Source organism: Schistocerca americana, chromosome 8 (genome assembly GCF_021461395.2).
Source record: "Schistocerca americana isolate TAMUIC-IGC-003095 chromosome 8, iqSchAmer2.1, whole genome shotgun sequence".
NCBI lineage: Eukaryota > Metazoa > Arthropoda > Insecta > Orthoptera > Acrididae > Schistocerca > Schistocerca americana.
Window position 1 is genome coordinate 187,124,809 of NC_060126.1, and position 16,156 is coordinate 187,140,964.

Genomic DNA, 16,156 nt, shown 5'->3' on the forward strand with positions numbered 1-16,156 from the left:
CTAGAAACTTAGTTGTTTCCACGAATGGGAGAACAACGGGACCGAGATGTAAGGATGGCAGAAGGAACGCTTTATATCGCCAAAAGTTGATACAAACCGTCTTCTCTTCAGAGAACCGGAAGCCATTTGCCACGCTCCATGAGTATAGGCTGCCTAGACAACGCTGAAGGCAGCGCTCCAGGAGGCATGTTCTCTGGGCACTGCAGTAGGTCGCGAAGTCATCGACAAAGAGAGAGCCTGAGACGTTAGGTGGAATGCAATCCATAATTGGATTGATCGCGATGGCAAAAAGGGCTACACTCAAGACGGAGCCCTGGGGCACTCCGTTCTCCTGGAGGAAGACGTCGGACAATACGGAACCCACACGTACCCTAAACTTTCGATCTGTTAAAAAGGAATCAATAAAAAGGGGTAGGCGACCGCGTAGGCCCCACCTGTGCATAGTGCAGAGGATACCTCCTCTCCAACAGGTATCATAAGCCTTCTCCAAATCGAAGAACACGGCTACAGTTTGGCGCCTTCGCAAAAAGTTGTTCATGATGAGTGTCGACAAGGTCACAAGGTGGTCAACAGCGGAGCGGCGGCGACGAAAGCCGCATTGGACATTGGTAAGTAGCTGTCGAGATTCAAGAATCCAGACTAATCGAGCATTAACCATGCGCTCCATCACCTTACGGACACAGCTTGTAAGCGAAATGGGGCGGTAACTAGATGGAAGGTGTCTATCCTTCCCGGGTTTGGGTATAGGAACAACGACGGCGTCACGCCAACGCATGGGGACCTGACCTTCGGTCCAGACGCGATTGTAGGTACGAAGAAGGAAGCTTTTGCCCGCCGGAGGAAGGTGTGCCAGCATCTGAACGTGAATGGCATCTGGCCCCAGAGCAAAGGACCGGGACAGTGCAAGCGCACGTTCGAGTTCCCGCATAGTAAAGGGGGCATTATAAGTTTCCAGATTCAGCGAGTGGAAGGAAGGTCGCCGAGCCTCTTCTGCCTCTTTCCTGGGAAGGAAGGCAGGGCGGTAATGGGCGCAGCTTGAAACCTCCGCGAAAAAGCGTCCGAAGGCGTTGGAGACAGCCACAGGATCAACAAGGACCTCATTACCTGAGGTCAGGCCAGGTACCGAGGAGTGGGCCTTAATGCCCGACAGCCGGCGCAGGCCATCCCATACGACAGAAGAGGGAGTAAAACTGTTAAAGGAGCTGGTGAAAGACGCCCAACAAGCTTTTTTGCTGACTTTGATGACTCCACGGCATTGCGCTCGGAGTCTTTTGTATCCAATACAATTCGCCAACGTAGGATGGCGGTGAAAGGTGCGTAAAGCACGTCGTCGAGCACGGATAGCGTCTCTACAAGCCTCATTCCACCAGGGGACGGAAACGCGACGTGAAGAAGAGGTAGTACGAGGAATGGAACGTTCGGCAGCATTGATGATAACAGCCGTGAGGTATTCGACCTGACTGTCACAACTGAGAAAATCGTGGTCCGGAAAGGTCGCCAGGGAGGAGTAAAGTCCCCAGTCAGCTTTCGGTATGTTCCAGCTCGAAGGACGTGGGGATGGGGTGTGGTGCAGGAGACGAACGACACAGGGGAAGTGGTCGCTCGAATAGGTGTCAGAAAGGACATACCACTCGAACTGACGGGCAAGAGTGGTAGAACAGACCGAGAGGAAAGTCGTGGCGCCAGTATTGAGGCAGAGAAGACTGAGATGGTTGAAGACATCCGCCAAGAGGGAGCCTCTCTGACAGGATGCAGGAGAGCCCCAAAGGGGATGATGGGCATTGAAGTCGCCAAGCAATAAAAACGGCGGAGGAAGCTGAACAATCAGGTGCATCATGTCAGCCCGACTAACAGCAGATGACGGTGGAGTGTAGATGGTACAAACTAAAAAAGTAAAAGCAGAAGGAGTAATACGGACAGCTATTGCTTGGAGTGGGGTGGTCAATGGGATGGGATGGTAATAGACATCGTCCCGAACGAGCAACATGACCCCACCATGAGCTGGGATACCGTCCACAGGGGTGAGGTCATACCGCTCCGAGGTATAGTGGGTAAAGGCAATACGGTCAGTCGGGCGCAACTTGGTTTCCTGGAGACCAAGGACGAGCGGACAGTGCAGGCGGATGAGCAGTTGTAATTCCTCCCGATTAGTTCGAATACCTCTTATGTTCCAATGTAACATGGCCATCGCTAATCAAAAAAGAGGGGGAACATGACGGGGGAAGAGCTGGTCACCTCGACGGCCGCGGAGGGCCAGGTTTCGAGGGAACAACGCTACAACCGGCGGGAGGCGGATCCTGTTCCATCGAGTCGTCGCCAGCTGCGGCCGCTGTCCCTGGTGGTGTAGGAGGGGCAGCATCATTTGCCGACGAGAGGCCAGCTGAGCGCCTGGCAGCAGAGCGTCCAGGCGAAACTGAGGACGGCTGGGAGCAGCGACTCACGGATGGAGCGTCAGACGAAACGCGCCGGGGTGGAGAGGGGGATAGAGACTACTTCTTGGAGGCCTTCTTGGAAGTCCGAGGAGGCACAGGAGTGGTGGGCTGGACCCGAAGAAGGTCCTCACGCGCGGGGTCCGTTTTGGAACGCCGGACCTCGGAAGCTGGGGTCCGGAACGTTTCCCCGATGGACGCCTGAGAAGAGGATCGCTTCTCAGGTGGGGGGGGGGGGGGAGGAGGAGGAAAAGTGGCCCCTGGGGCAGAGGGGTCGGGGGCCACGGGGGAGGAGGATTTGGAACGGAGGGATTTGGGAGGCGGAGGCAGAGACCCCGGATGGCGGGAGGAGGCGGAGGGGGGACAGGATAGGGGTGAGGGGACACAACTGAGGCAAACGAAGTTGTCAACGGCACGGCATGGAGGCGGTCATACTTCTTCTTGGCCTCAGAATAAGAGAGACGATCCAAAGTTTTGAGTTCTTGTATCTTCTTCTCCTTCTGATATGCGGGGCAGTCTGAGGATCTAGGCGAATGGATGCCAACGGGGGGGCCTCATAGGCCCACTGACTCCGTTTTTCTATGTTGTATCCACACCCTTTGATATATGAACTTGAAAGCAAAGGTAATTGTTCGTTATTGAATGTACTATTGAGTCATTACAGAATTTCGGAATAAAAATGTAATTAAAATTCATTTACTTGATTTAATTCTCTGTGGGCCTTAGAAGCCCACCCGTTGGTAATAGCAAGGAAAGATTTACGAGGTTGAGTCTCTCGTTTCAAATTCTTACCATGAAACGAATTTTGGCATTGTTGCCTTCAGACATATTATTATGAAGCGGACCATTGTTATTTTCAGTGTTTCTGCTGCTGTTAAACCAGCAACATGAGTAAACATCGTTTACGTGATAGTTCCATTGAAAGAGTGCTAGAAGAAGTTTTGAACGAATCAGATTTAGAGGAAAGTGAAGTGGATGATGATGTGGAAGAAATTAGAACTGATTCATCGTCTGAGAATGAAGATGAGGTTGAAGCCAATCCACCAGATGATAATGATACGGAATGTGATAAATTCATTGCAAAAAGTGGACGAGAGTATATTACGAGGCCATCTCGACAATATCGGCGTTCGGTACAAAATATAGTGCGAGAAAGAATGGGGCTAGGACAACAAGGAAGAATTGCGTCTCCGAAAGAGGCTATAGAGCTCTTTTTTACACCTCAAATTATGAATCTAATAAAACTACACTCAAATGAAGAGGCTTCTCGACTAGGTATTCAGCACACAGATGAAGATGAGTTATTTTGTTATATAGGACTCTTGCTAATCATGGGTTCAAATCATGACAATAAGATACCTGTCCAAGATTTATGGTCTTTGCTTCAGGGCCGACAAGTGTACTATGGATCAATGAGTCGGACCCGATTTTTCGAATTGACTAAAATATTGAGGTTTGATGATAAGAACACAAGAGAAATTCGTCGCCAGACTGACAAGTTTGCTCCAATGAGGGAAATTTTTGAAAGCTTCAATTCTTCACTTCCATTGTATTTCATTCCTGGTCTACATACAACAGTGGATGAGATGTTGTCTTTGTTCCGTGGTCGCTGTCCATTCAAGGTGTTTCTAAAAGAAAAACCTGGAAAATACGGCATTCTAATTCGAATGCTGTCTGATTCTGAGACTAGATATGTGATCAGCATGGACATCTATACAGGCAAGTCAGGAAATACACAGCATTCATATGGACCGATGGAAATTGTAAAGAGACTAATAAAACCTATTGAAAAATCAGGCCGTAATGTTACCACAGATCGGTACTATACTTCAGTGGAGCTTGCTGAGACTCTATGGAATGATTTTCACCTCACACTTGTTGGCACCCTACAGTCTAACAGACGACACATACCTGAAGAGCTGAAGACTACAACTGGCCGCAGTTTACACTCTTCCATCTTTGCTTATACTGACCCTCAGACACAGAGGCCACCAGTTACTCTTGCATCAACGCTAGTCCGCGAGAAGCCAAAACGACTGCTGTTGATGCTTTCAACTTATCACTCAGAAGGGGTGTTGAATGAAGACTCAAAAAAGACTAACATAAATCTTTTTTATAATTCTACAAAGGGAGGCGTGGACACCATAGACCACATGGCAAGACACTACAGCACAAAGAGAGGAACAAGAAGATGGCCTTTGTCCCTCTTCTACACACTCATTGACATAGCAGCAATAAATGCATATTCACTCTTCCTCCTCAACTTTCCGAATTGGAAAAAGAATTTGCTAAACCGCAGAAGAGTTTTTATCACTAACTTAGGTCTGGAACTAATAAGATCTCAAGTAGATAAACGGGCACAAAATTTGTATGGACTTCAGAAGCCAGTAATAATGGCAATGGAAAGCATCACACAACGGAAGCTCAGCTGCTCTGTAGAACCATCATCCTCAACAGCAGAACCAGGAACACGTGGACGGTGCCACCTATGCTGCCAAGAAGCTGCATCTAAAAAGATCAAGTACAACAAGCTGGGAAAGTCAACTGTTACCTGCTCTCAGTGCCACAAACACGTCGGTGGGGAACACTGCAGGAAGACAGTGTTGTGTGAAAAATGCGTTGCAGAATGAGACAGTAAATTTTGTTTGCTTCATGTAGTGTATCGAATTAAAAAAGTCGTTTTTATAAGAAAACACTATTTTGAAACATTATTCCAAAAAATATATAAACTGAATCTCGTGATTTGTTCATTTTATTCCTATTATAATAACATCTTTTATTACCCAGTATACAAAAACAATGTCTAAGCATTTTGAATTGTTATTAGAGGTATCAGAAGTAAATAAACTTGATTTATGATAAAATAAATTGTGGTATTCTTTATGGGCCTTTGAGGCCCCCCCGTTGGTATTACATGTAACAAAAAATACATTGGTAATGCTAGGGTTAACGCACCGAGGTGGTGGGGTGCATGTATGTTCCTCACGAAGAGGACGTCCACAATCGCCACAAAGTGGCTCAGCCTCACACCGTGACGACATGTGCCCAAAGCGCAAACACCGAAAACAGCGCATAGGAGGCGGGACGTAAGGTCGCACGTCGCACCGGTAGCACATCACCTTTACCTTCTCCGGGAGGACGTCCCCGTCGAAGGCGAGGATAAAGGCCCCGGTGTCGATGCGACGGTCTTTGGCGCCGCGCTGGACTCGCCGGACGAACTGCACGCCTCGGCGCTCCAGGTTGGCCCTGAGCTCCTCATCAGATTGCAGCAGGAGGTCCCAATGAAAAATTACCCCCTGCGTCCTATTTAGTGCCAGATGCGGGACAATGGACACTGGGATATCCCCTAGGCGGTCGCACGCCTGGAGCGCCGCCGACTGTGTAGCGGAGGTGGTCTTTGTAAGAACGGACCCCGAACTCATCTTACTGAGAGCCTCGATTTCCCCGAAGATGTCCTCAATGTGCTGAACAAAGAACATGGGCTTGGATGTGGCGAACGTCCCCCCATCGGTTCGAGAACAGACCAAATAGCGGGGGAAGTACTTCGCCCCAAGCCGGCGGGCCTGTCCCTCCTCCCAGGGAGTGGCCAAGGGGGAGAGGGCAAGAGAACCAGAACTGGAGACAGTACCTTTCCTTTTGAAAGACTCGGACGCAGAGCGACCTGACACGTGTTGACGTTTCATCTGCGAAACGTCCGCCCCGATACCACCCACTCCGACCAGGGGCTCTCCCCACGGGCGCCACCCAGCCTCAGCAAGGGCCACCTGGCAGGATGACCGTTGCCGGGAGTCCTGATGCCCCAAGGAGACGGGCATCTACTCCTTGGCCGACGTGGGGAGGGTGCAGCTCAGGTATCGGCAGTACGATCCCTGTGTTGTCAGGGGGCTACAACCTAGAGGGTACATGACGACCCCACCACAACGGGCTGGCTACCGTGCTGGATTTCTGGTGCCATAGAAAGTCCATCATGATCGTAGGTGCAGATGGGGACGCACTATGGGCGGAACTTGTACAACCCATCAGGCGTTAAGGCCCAATTTGAGGAATAGTGAGTATGGTTACAACGCCGGTACAATGCTGAGTGCCAAGGTCTTAGTGCACTGAGGACCAGTTGTACACCACGTAAGGCATCCTTCCCCAAAAGGCTCGTACTTCTGTAGAATTTTGAAAAATGGAGGTCAAACCCCAAGGGGGACCATCACATGGAAGGCCGAAACGGTTGAAACTCCTTTTAGTCGCCTCTTACGACAGGCAGGAATACCTCGGGCCTATTATTACCCTGGACCCGCAGGGGGTTCAGCCGAATTAGTTGGGAACCGTAGCGTTCGCCGAATTCTTCTTGGACGTATTTCACTATCTTCCTATGATTCTGCTTCACTTTCATTTTTCTGATATCTAATGTCTTCTTCCCAATCAGCCAAGTCGTCCGGAACGTCCGAGAAGACGTCCGCGCATTCATCGTAAGCAACCCTAATGTCTCTTTCGTCCGCAAACTTGTTGACGTGTTTAACTTATTGATACCTAAATAAAACAACAGAATGCAAAAGACAAAGTGCTGTGACCGGCCCCTGCGCTATACATGCTCACGACACCACTGTGGTGTCGCCGGACGGCATAATGTTAACTGCAAAACTAAAAAAAGAGAGACAAAAATTATTTTAAAACTACGGTGATACCACTGCTATTGTACGGAAGCGAGTTTGGGATGCATAAAAAGTAGTTAACAACATAATACAAGCAGAGTCGACAACATCCTTCAAAAGGGTGAAGGCCAGCACAAAGAGATTTAATGAAGAATGAAGACGTTCGAAACGAGTCTAATGTACGTGCCATTAATTAGGAAATAACGGAAGAGAGGGGAGAGGTGGAAACAACGTGTGAACGTAACAACTGCTGAAACACTGCCCCAGAAAATCCTGATCGACAATGAATGAGGCGTAGTTCGATTAAGGAAACGATGTGTATAAACTTTGTGCAGATGGAAGAGGAATATTCTTAATTCCTGTATGTAAGACGATGACAAAACGTTGTAGCTTGCTAAGTACAAGATGGCAAGGTGTACGGTGTACGGTTGAGGTAATGTTAAGTCTTCGGAGGAGGAGGAGACGACAAGAAGAGCAGCAGCAGCAGCAGCAGCAGCAGAAGAAGAAGAAGAAGAAGAAAATATTTAAAAAATAATAGAAGTTGTGGAGAACCCATCCTCCAAATCACCTCGCGCCAGGGACATAAGTTGCCAGAGGGCAAAACTAAGATTACTGTGTGAAAACGTTGAACTATAAAGAAATTTATGTTAAATGATACAAAATTATTTTATAGCTGATGTCGCGTCAGGCGCAAAGAACTGCTTGGAATGGAGTGGGAGGGTGTGTATGAGATGACTGCTTGCTGCTAAGCAAGTAGAGTTGTGAGAAAGTGTCGGCAACTGTAACATCAGCGCAGCATAACGTTACTTTTTCCAAAAATAATACACTCAAATTACAAATCAGTTATTTTGCTTTGGCGTACAAATCGGCTTATTAGCAGCGAGGTGGCGCACCGATCACCAAGTGGTTGTACAAGGCATCCATTTACTGCCGACCCGTCCGACTGTATGAAGACACCGGCGACTGTTTGGCGCACCTTGCCTGCCTGCACCGACTCCGTAGAGGCGGCGTTGCCTGTACTGACGGAGACAAACATCGGGGTAAGCAGATAGAGGTCCGCCGGTCGAACCGACGGACCGGAATGCGAATCGTCCACACACACACACACACACACACACACACACACACACACACACACGAACGGGTCGGAGCTGACATGCTCTACGAGCGGGTTGGCGGACCAGCCCGCCTTTGTATAGGACCCTTTTTAACCGCCTTTTGACGGTGACATTTCTGACCCGGGCCCAGGAGCAAAGCCCTTGTAAGCAGAGTGGCATGGCAGGTAGCAGGACCCAAGTATCCCATACAAGCCTACAGTGTGTAAACGGTTTAGATGGCAGACCTCTCCCTAGTCCTGAATCGGTAAAAGTCGGTAAACGTCGGGATGCTTCGGTAGGCACGCAGTTTCGACTGCTGCCAACATTACGTAGCTGATTGTGTTGTACAAGGTAGTCATTGTCGTCTGCTTCGTAATTGTTTTGCGCTGTACTGTTCTGCGTGTTTTTATTGTGCAGTTGTGCTAAATATTATCAAAATGAGTGAAGAGGCAGTTGCTGGCCCATCTCGGGAGTCGCCAACCCCTACCGGTAGGCCTACAGTTAGAAGGAAACCAGTATTACGCAGCGATGCTCGCAAAATTATATGGCGTGTGATTGAATGCTGCGAAAGGGAAAGGGAGCAGAAAAAATTGCTTCATCCCATTTACAAATCTTCAGTGAGAGCTGCTACATACACAGGACAAAGTATGCGTAGCATTGGAAGATTCAAACAGTTTTCCAAGAATCATCCTGGCGTATCACCACAAACGCCTGGCAAGAAAAGGTGAGTTTCCATTTCAGATATTTTGTTCGCGATCACTTTGAAGGAGCCCCTATTTCGTCCGAATTACCTTATATTTCATGTACATGACGATTTCAGTTTCGTTTACGAACAACATTTAAAGCGAGTTTTACTTCCAAGCCTTTCGTCTGCTTTCGTGTAACCATGACGCGCAATTTGTAGTGCCAGCACTGAAACTGGTAGGCGTGCCTTGTCCCTCCCCAACGGCTCCTCTCCGCTCGCCAGCCAATGCTTGCTTCCTCCTCTCCCCGCACTCCCCACACATCTCTGCCGTCTTACAGTTAACACACTGTTAAGTGTTACTTTGTGGGCTGAAGTTTCTGTTTACAGCAGATTGCTTTATAATGAATATGTCCCCCGATGCTGTTGCAACTACTGTGAATAGAACTGGAAAGAAAGTGCTACTTCAGAAAGATTATGCTTGCGGATTCCAAAAACTGTTGGGCCACGCGGGGTAGTCGTGCGGTCTAGAGAGCGTCTTGTCACGGTTCGTGCGGCTCCCCCCCCGTCGGAGGTTCGAGTCCTCCCTCGGGCATGGGTGTGTGTGTGTTGTCCTTAGTGTATGTTAGATTAAGTAGTGCGTAAGCCTACGGACCGATGATCTCAGCAGTTTGGTCCCATAGTCCTTACCACAAATTTCTAATTTTCGAAAAACTTATGTGGTGTAGTGCAATGGAGTGCAGCAGTTTTATTAAAACTGCCTCCACTGAAGACACTGATGTGCTGGAGAGTCTAGACGACCACAACCACGGAGAATAGCTTATGATAAAATTCAGAGGCAGAGAATAGTTTGTGAGGTAAAGAGGAAAGCTGCAGAATATAATATGTGAGAGATCATCAAAAACTAATATATAATCAACTGAAAGGATAACACACAGACGAGATAACCATTAAAGATGTCGACAGCTTACGAAAATCCGTTTACAAAGCAAAGAGGAAAATTGTACCGAAATAGCTAGAGGTATTCTGGAAGTTCATGTTGTTCTGAACACTTCAAGTGTGAAAACTACTGATGGAGGCGGATTTTTTTATTTGACAATGATGCTGAAAAGAATACTGTAATATCCCGTGAATCTGAAAAACTCAAAGTACTTAGTGTGACACAATATGTCGACGGAACTTTCAAATTTGCACAAAGTTTTTTTTTTCAGCTACTAGTCGACCACGATATTATTTCACCTGGAAGTGAAGGCGCTTCCGTCGAACTCTTGCTATTTTTTATTGTGATGCTTCACGAGGACACTGAACCACTTGGTAGTACAGGCACGACTGTCTTGAAATCATTCACAATGCGTCACGTTTTCCTTGGTCAGCACACTACTTGTTCACTGTAATGTCACCGCTTGTTTCCGACAACGGCCACCGTCCGACAACGGCCACCGTCCGACAAAGGTAATAATATGGTGATCGGGTTATAGTTACGATTCATGGGCTTGTCAATGGACATTACTTCCCAATGACTTTTTTCTTTTTTGGAGAAAAAGAAAACTCCACCTTACCGGAATTTCATTTCAATAGGTGTTGATAAATGTGATAATTTGCCTACTATCATTTTTGTCAACAAAGTTTTCAGTCTTCGAAGAAAGACTAATGAAAGCTGGAAGTGAAGTGTGAATTAATATAAGAATCAAGGTTGCAAATTTCGTCTAACAGAGAGCTGGTAACGACAGATACAAACGTTGGGATTTGCATATAACTACTATTCCAGAAATGAAATAGGGAAATTTCGGTCATATATTTTGTTTGCCAGTGCTTGATCCTGATATGGTTGGTGACTTGTTGAGGACATAGTGTCAGCGATAACTGTGAAAACCACAGACGTTACGTAACTATTAAATATATTCTTACGTAGACAAAAACGCACTCTTTCCTTCACTCACGTCGACAGAACAAAGCTGCAAGAGTCAGAAACGATCAACGCTTGTGAAACTTTCCACAGCACGCACATTAGTCATTTCTTCCTGCAGCCCTGATATACACACGTTTCACGCCTGTACCAAAATTGCTATCAGTCCCTTAAAAAAAAAGTCTTTATCGGAATGGGAAAATTAGAGGAGTGCAATATATAAAATTAGTCTCCTATAAAATGAAACCTGACAGTTCGCATCCTCGTTGTGCACCCTGGGTAACGGTAAACGGTTCGCTGGTTGATTGGGTTTGAAGAGACCAAACAGCAAGGTTATCAGTCCCTTGTTACAAAGGTGGTCCATTCGGTTGGATTTAAATCGCAGAAGAGTCATAACGATAAAAGGGAAAAGGCTAAAAACATTGTTCAGTTGTGTTGCCAATGCTGAAAACGAAAGGAGTTAAGTCAGCAAGTGGGCAACCCCAAGGCTATGCAAGAGCCAGGAAATATCCCACCTCTGATGCAGTACAGGCAAGACCACCTGCTATTCAAAAGCGTTCAAACGCTGGAATGTAAAAGTGCGTATTGCAAAAGGAGACTCACCAAATCTAAAAAGCGATAAAAACAGTGTAAAAGGGAGATGAAAGAGGATCTTGCCGGGGGGGGGGGGGGGGGGGGTCAGGAATCTCCAAACACAGCTTATAGTAACGGTAAACGAACTACAAAAACCACTAATTCATATTTATGCACTAGCAGAATAATGCCAGCTGCTTTGAGCAGGAGGACTTTATTTCTTCCTCGATCGCGGGAGGGTTAGGTCTCATGCTCCGGGTGGACTCATGAGGGTCCGAGAGGCATGGTCCTGTTTTTCTGACCGTGGGAAGTCTGGGTCCTGCGCCCGCTGATCATTGTACCACAGGTACAAACAGCTCCCAAACGAAATGGAGGGGAGGGCAGAACTCTTCAGTGTTGCCACCGCATAAAGTGCTAAAATACGGAACACGACAGGGTATTTTGGAATTCTGGAGGCACAGTACCCTTCATGATGTTCTCGTTCCCTATTTTTCTTTCGCTTCAAATTAAAACACGAAATAAGCTAATAAAAGCTGTATTTTCTACTCTGCCGGAATTCCAGCTAGCCTGAGCAGATTCATATGATTCGAACGAAGCGCAATTTGTCATACAGCATCCTCCCCAGCTGTACAGGGTGGTTCAAGAGAAAGAACGGATTTCAGTTGTTTACTACAGGAAACTATGAAAGATAAAACCCGAATTGTGCGCGGCACTGGATACAGAAAGGTTCAAAGTTACATGTTCGCATAGACACTATACCATGTACCCAACATGTGCACCATGCGTTGCGCGAGGAACATCGAAACGGTAGTGCATTTCATCCCACACACGAATCAACAGGTCGCTGTTTATTGAATCGGTAGCTTAAACAATTCGATTTCTCAGCTCTTTAAGAGTAGCTGCCATAGGTGGGACAAAGACACCGCCATCCATGTAACCCCACAGAAAAAAAATCGAATGTGTCAGGTGTGTTGGCATGATAGGCACATCAACAATGAACAGACATCACAGTAATTCCAACAAACAAAATGATTTCTCTCGTGGTGTAGTCGCCATTTTGCTACAAACAAACAGCGCAGCTGTATCAAAACTTTGAACCTTCCTCTATCCAGTGACAAGCGCAATGTGTTTCTGTCTTTATGGTTTCTGAGTTTGTAATAAACGACTGAAATCTGTTCTTTCTTTCTTTCTGAATCATCCGGTAAATTGTTTAGATTTGTAGGTTCACGTTACCTGTTTCTATACATCAGTAGTCTACGTTTTGTGCTCCTTATGGTACAAGAAACAAAAACTTTGAAGACTGCCGAAAATATTTTAATTTTGTCACATACAGTGAAGGCTTTGGGACAAGCGACGCGTTTAAAGTTCATGGAGTGACTGTACTCCACCATATTTACAGCAAACTGAATTCCCGTCCGCCATTTTTCTGAATCAAGGACTTCCTCTGCTTTGTCACGACCCCTTGTAATTACATTTTAACTAACTTCAAACAGCTCATGCTAGCTTTATTTTCGCTACTCTGTGATTTTTGTGTGCACTGCCACCAACAAGTAAAGTTTTAGTCGTGGATTTGAATGAATGTTTCGATGCAGATTAAACTGTAGATTTATATTTTGCACAACACATTTCTTCCCCCAAATGCAGTTACTGTAAAAAGATGGCCACAAATTTATAAAGAAGAATGGCTCAGTAACTGCACTGAAGGGTCCTTGGATGAGATAGTTTCACGAAGTCAGAGCAAATTTTCTGAGAGTATTGTGACAGTTTACACAAGCTTGAAGTTCCAAAAGTTCCTTCAACAGATCCGTTAAGTTTTCACTGTTTAACATATCAGAAATTGTATCAAATAGTTTTTTCTATACCACCAACTCAAGTTTCTAACTGCATTGTTCTCCTTTTGGTACCATACACAAAGATACTTTACACGCTTCTTCAGTAGCACATTATCTGCTTCTACTCGGTCATACTCGGGTTTCAGATTTTTTTTTCGACTTTGAAGACAGTTAACTGTGATATAGTAAACATGTGTACTACGCACTAAAAGAATGAAATTGCGCATAAAATTATAGTAATAATTTTGGTTCATAAGAAATAAAAATTATCAGGATCTGTCAGTGTCTCCAGACTTAATCAAAAACGGGAATTGACGAACTCGTTGGGTTCCTCACGTTGTTCTGAACACCGTGGAAATGGCGGCTGTGTTAACGTTGCAGGGAGCGCTGCAGCCCGTGTGTCAGCCAATTTACGAAATTTTACTTCGCTGGGACACCAGCTGAAACACGTGGGGTGCCCTTAAAATACAACGTGAATAAAGTAAAACCGGGGTAATGGAATGCAGAAAAAAATTAGGGAGTTAGAAAAGGCAATTAGACACTAAGAGTAGATGAGGTATTATTTGAGCAATAAAAACAACTGATGACAGCCGAAGTAGGATGGAAATACATCGAAGACTGGCAATAGCAAGAAAAGTATATATGAGAAATTTATTAACATCTATACTTATAATAAAACTGTAAAACCGTCGTGTGTCTGAACGAGTTAACCTCAAACTACGATACGAATCTTCATAGGGTTTTAACTTGACTGTAGTTTGCTGCAATGTATAGGCTTCATTTCATCAAAACCCGTATCATAATTTAAAGTTTTATATAAATCATCTGCTCACCTTCGTAATTCGAATGTTTAATAACGAAAGAACACACAGATGGCGCTGTTAGCTTTAAGGTACATCAATGAACTAACAGATGGCTCTGTTAGCGTTTCTTTTATAATTATTTTTAACTCACTGTCAGTGACGGATATAATTCCGAAAGATACGTCAGTGACAGAATTAAGTGCCGCAATCTTACCTTTACGACATTACTTTGCTTCTTTTGATATGTTTTATCGATATTCTTTGCTGGGTAAAACTAATTTATTAAGTTTGCTTTGCGATTTGGGTGCCTATTCCTTATTTTGTGATTTCGTTTTGTTTATGAGCAAAAATTCTTAGAGAACGGTCGAGTCTAATCCAAGGCTCGTGAACAAGCTTTCACTCGCTCTTTGAAAATTCCTTCCGAAAACGTGGCGCGATGTAATTCTGATCGAGAGCATCATCATACGTTATCTCGCTCCTCAGAATCATTCACTCACAGAGGCTTAAAGTTGCTGATCTCCGACATAACATTGTACACGCGGAAATTTTGACAGTAAGTGGCGCAGGCGAGCGAGCTTTTATACCCAGAGTTTCGCTTGTTCCTAACAAATTACTACTTCGCTTCAAATATGTACGATTCTCGATGACCTTATGCCAGTAGTAGCGTATTTTTCCCAATGCCAACTAGTGGGCGTTCCAGCTTTCATGGTGGGCGATTGACGGTAGGAGTTTTAAAAACATTTTATTAGGTCTTCATTTGTTAAGTAATTATTATAATTATATGCTAAACTTGCTGCAACTCTGTTTTATAAATTTTATATAGGTACTTCACTAACTTGTAAATCAACGTTGGGCGGTTAGAAAATTTTACTATTAGAGATACAGCAAAAGAGGGCAGTTGGTAAAAAAGGATGACTAACCTTGGCTTATGTTATGCCACGAATACGGACAAAGCACACGGCCAGTCGCTGCGGGTGTGGACCTTATAGTCAGAGGCCATTCATACAGCCAGCTCACCCTGTTACTGAAGCAAACGAACTCTTCGTTCATGTCTGCAATCATACTAATTCAAACTCTGTATACAAAGAATCTTTGTACGTCAAATAAATTGCACGCTTACGAAGTCTCGGGCACTGTTATAAATAGACATTCAGGCAACGTCACATTTTTCAGTTAATCTATACAAATAATCAATTGCTGCATGTATGACTGATCACCACCTGAAAACACATTTTTTGTTGGGGTCGTTATGGTCGGGACAGAGTTTATACGAAGGCAAATTTTTGGAAAATCCAACGAAAAAGTCGGAAATTAAAATCAATTGCGAAAGATCAGCATTTGCCAACGGCTCCACCGATTTGGTCAACTTTTTTTGGTCGTAACTGCGGATTGTAGTGGTATTTTTGGCATGAAAAAAACTAAATGATCAGTTCGAGTGTAATAGCGTTTCTTTCAACTTTTACACGACACTACGCACAATGCCATATCTCGAAACTTTCTTGGGACTCGTAACGCGTAAAACAAATAATGAGTAAAAACGGGCGAAAAATTTAATAAATTTCATCAATTACTGATCCAGTGGTTTCATTTCGAAACCACTCACAATCGCAACAGTAAAAACTCAAATTTACGTTTCAATAACTTCAGGTATACTAAGTTTCACTGCCAATGGTCTCCTCAATGGCATAATAATAATAATAATAATAATAATAAATACACACGCACGTCAAAATTTCTTACAATTGCGTACCAGACAAACTACCGGTACTCAAAACGGTTAAAACCTCCCTGATAATGTTACGGACGTAGACAGACGCTCCATCGGAAGTCAAGCGATTAGATGGTCTTAAAAAAACTCCTAGGCTCGACCATCATAGTCTCACTGGACGAAAGATCTTCCAAGGTACCAAACGCTGTTGTGTTGTCCGCCGAGCAGCTACAATGGTACAGTTTGGACGCTGCGGCTGGCAGCAGTTGAAAACATGACGTCACAGTTACGAAGACTTAAAAAAACATTGCTACAGGGGCAGCCGGCAGGAGCTGCTATTTGTTATTAAATCTTGTCATTTTATCGCTTTGATAGTAAGAAACCTAAGAACCTGAATTTCAGAACAAATTTCTAAAAATATGATTTCTCATTGTTATTATAAGTTTTCAAAACTCGAAACTTGTGATTTTTATGGTGGGGGCG

The 16,156-nt window shown here is 45.1% G+C and overlaps 1 protein-coding gene across 3 annotated transcripts in view; it reads right to left on the minus strand.

Moving 5' to 3' along the window:
- LOC124545362 (mucin-19-like) overlaps window positions 1-16,156 on the minus strand; it is a 545,233-nt gene that overhangs the window by 231,921 nt on the left and 297,156 nt on the right. The window lies entirely within an intron of this gene.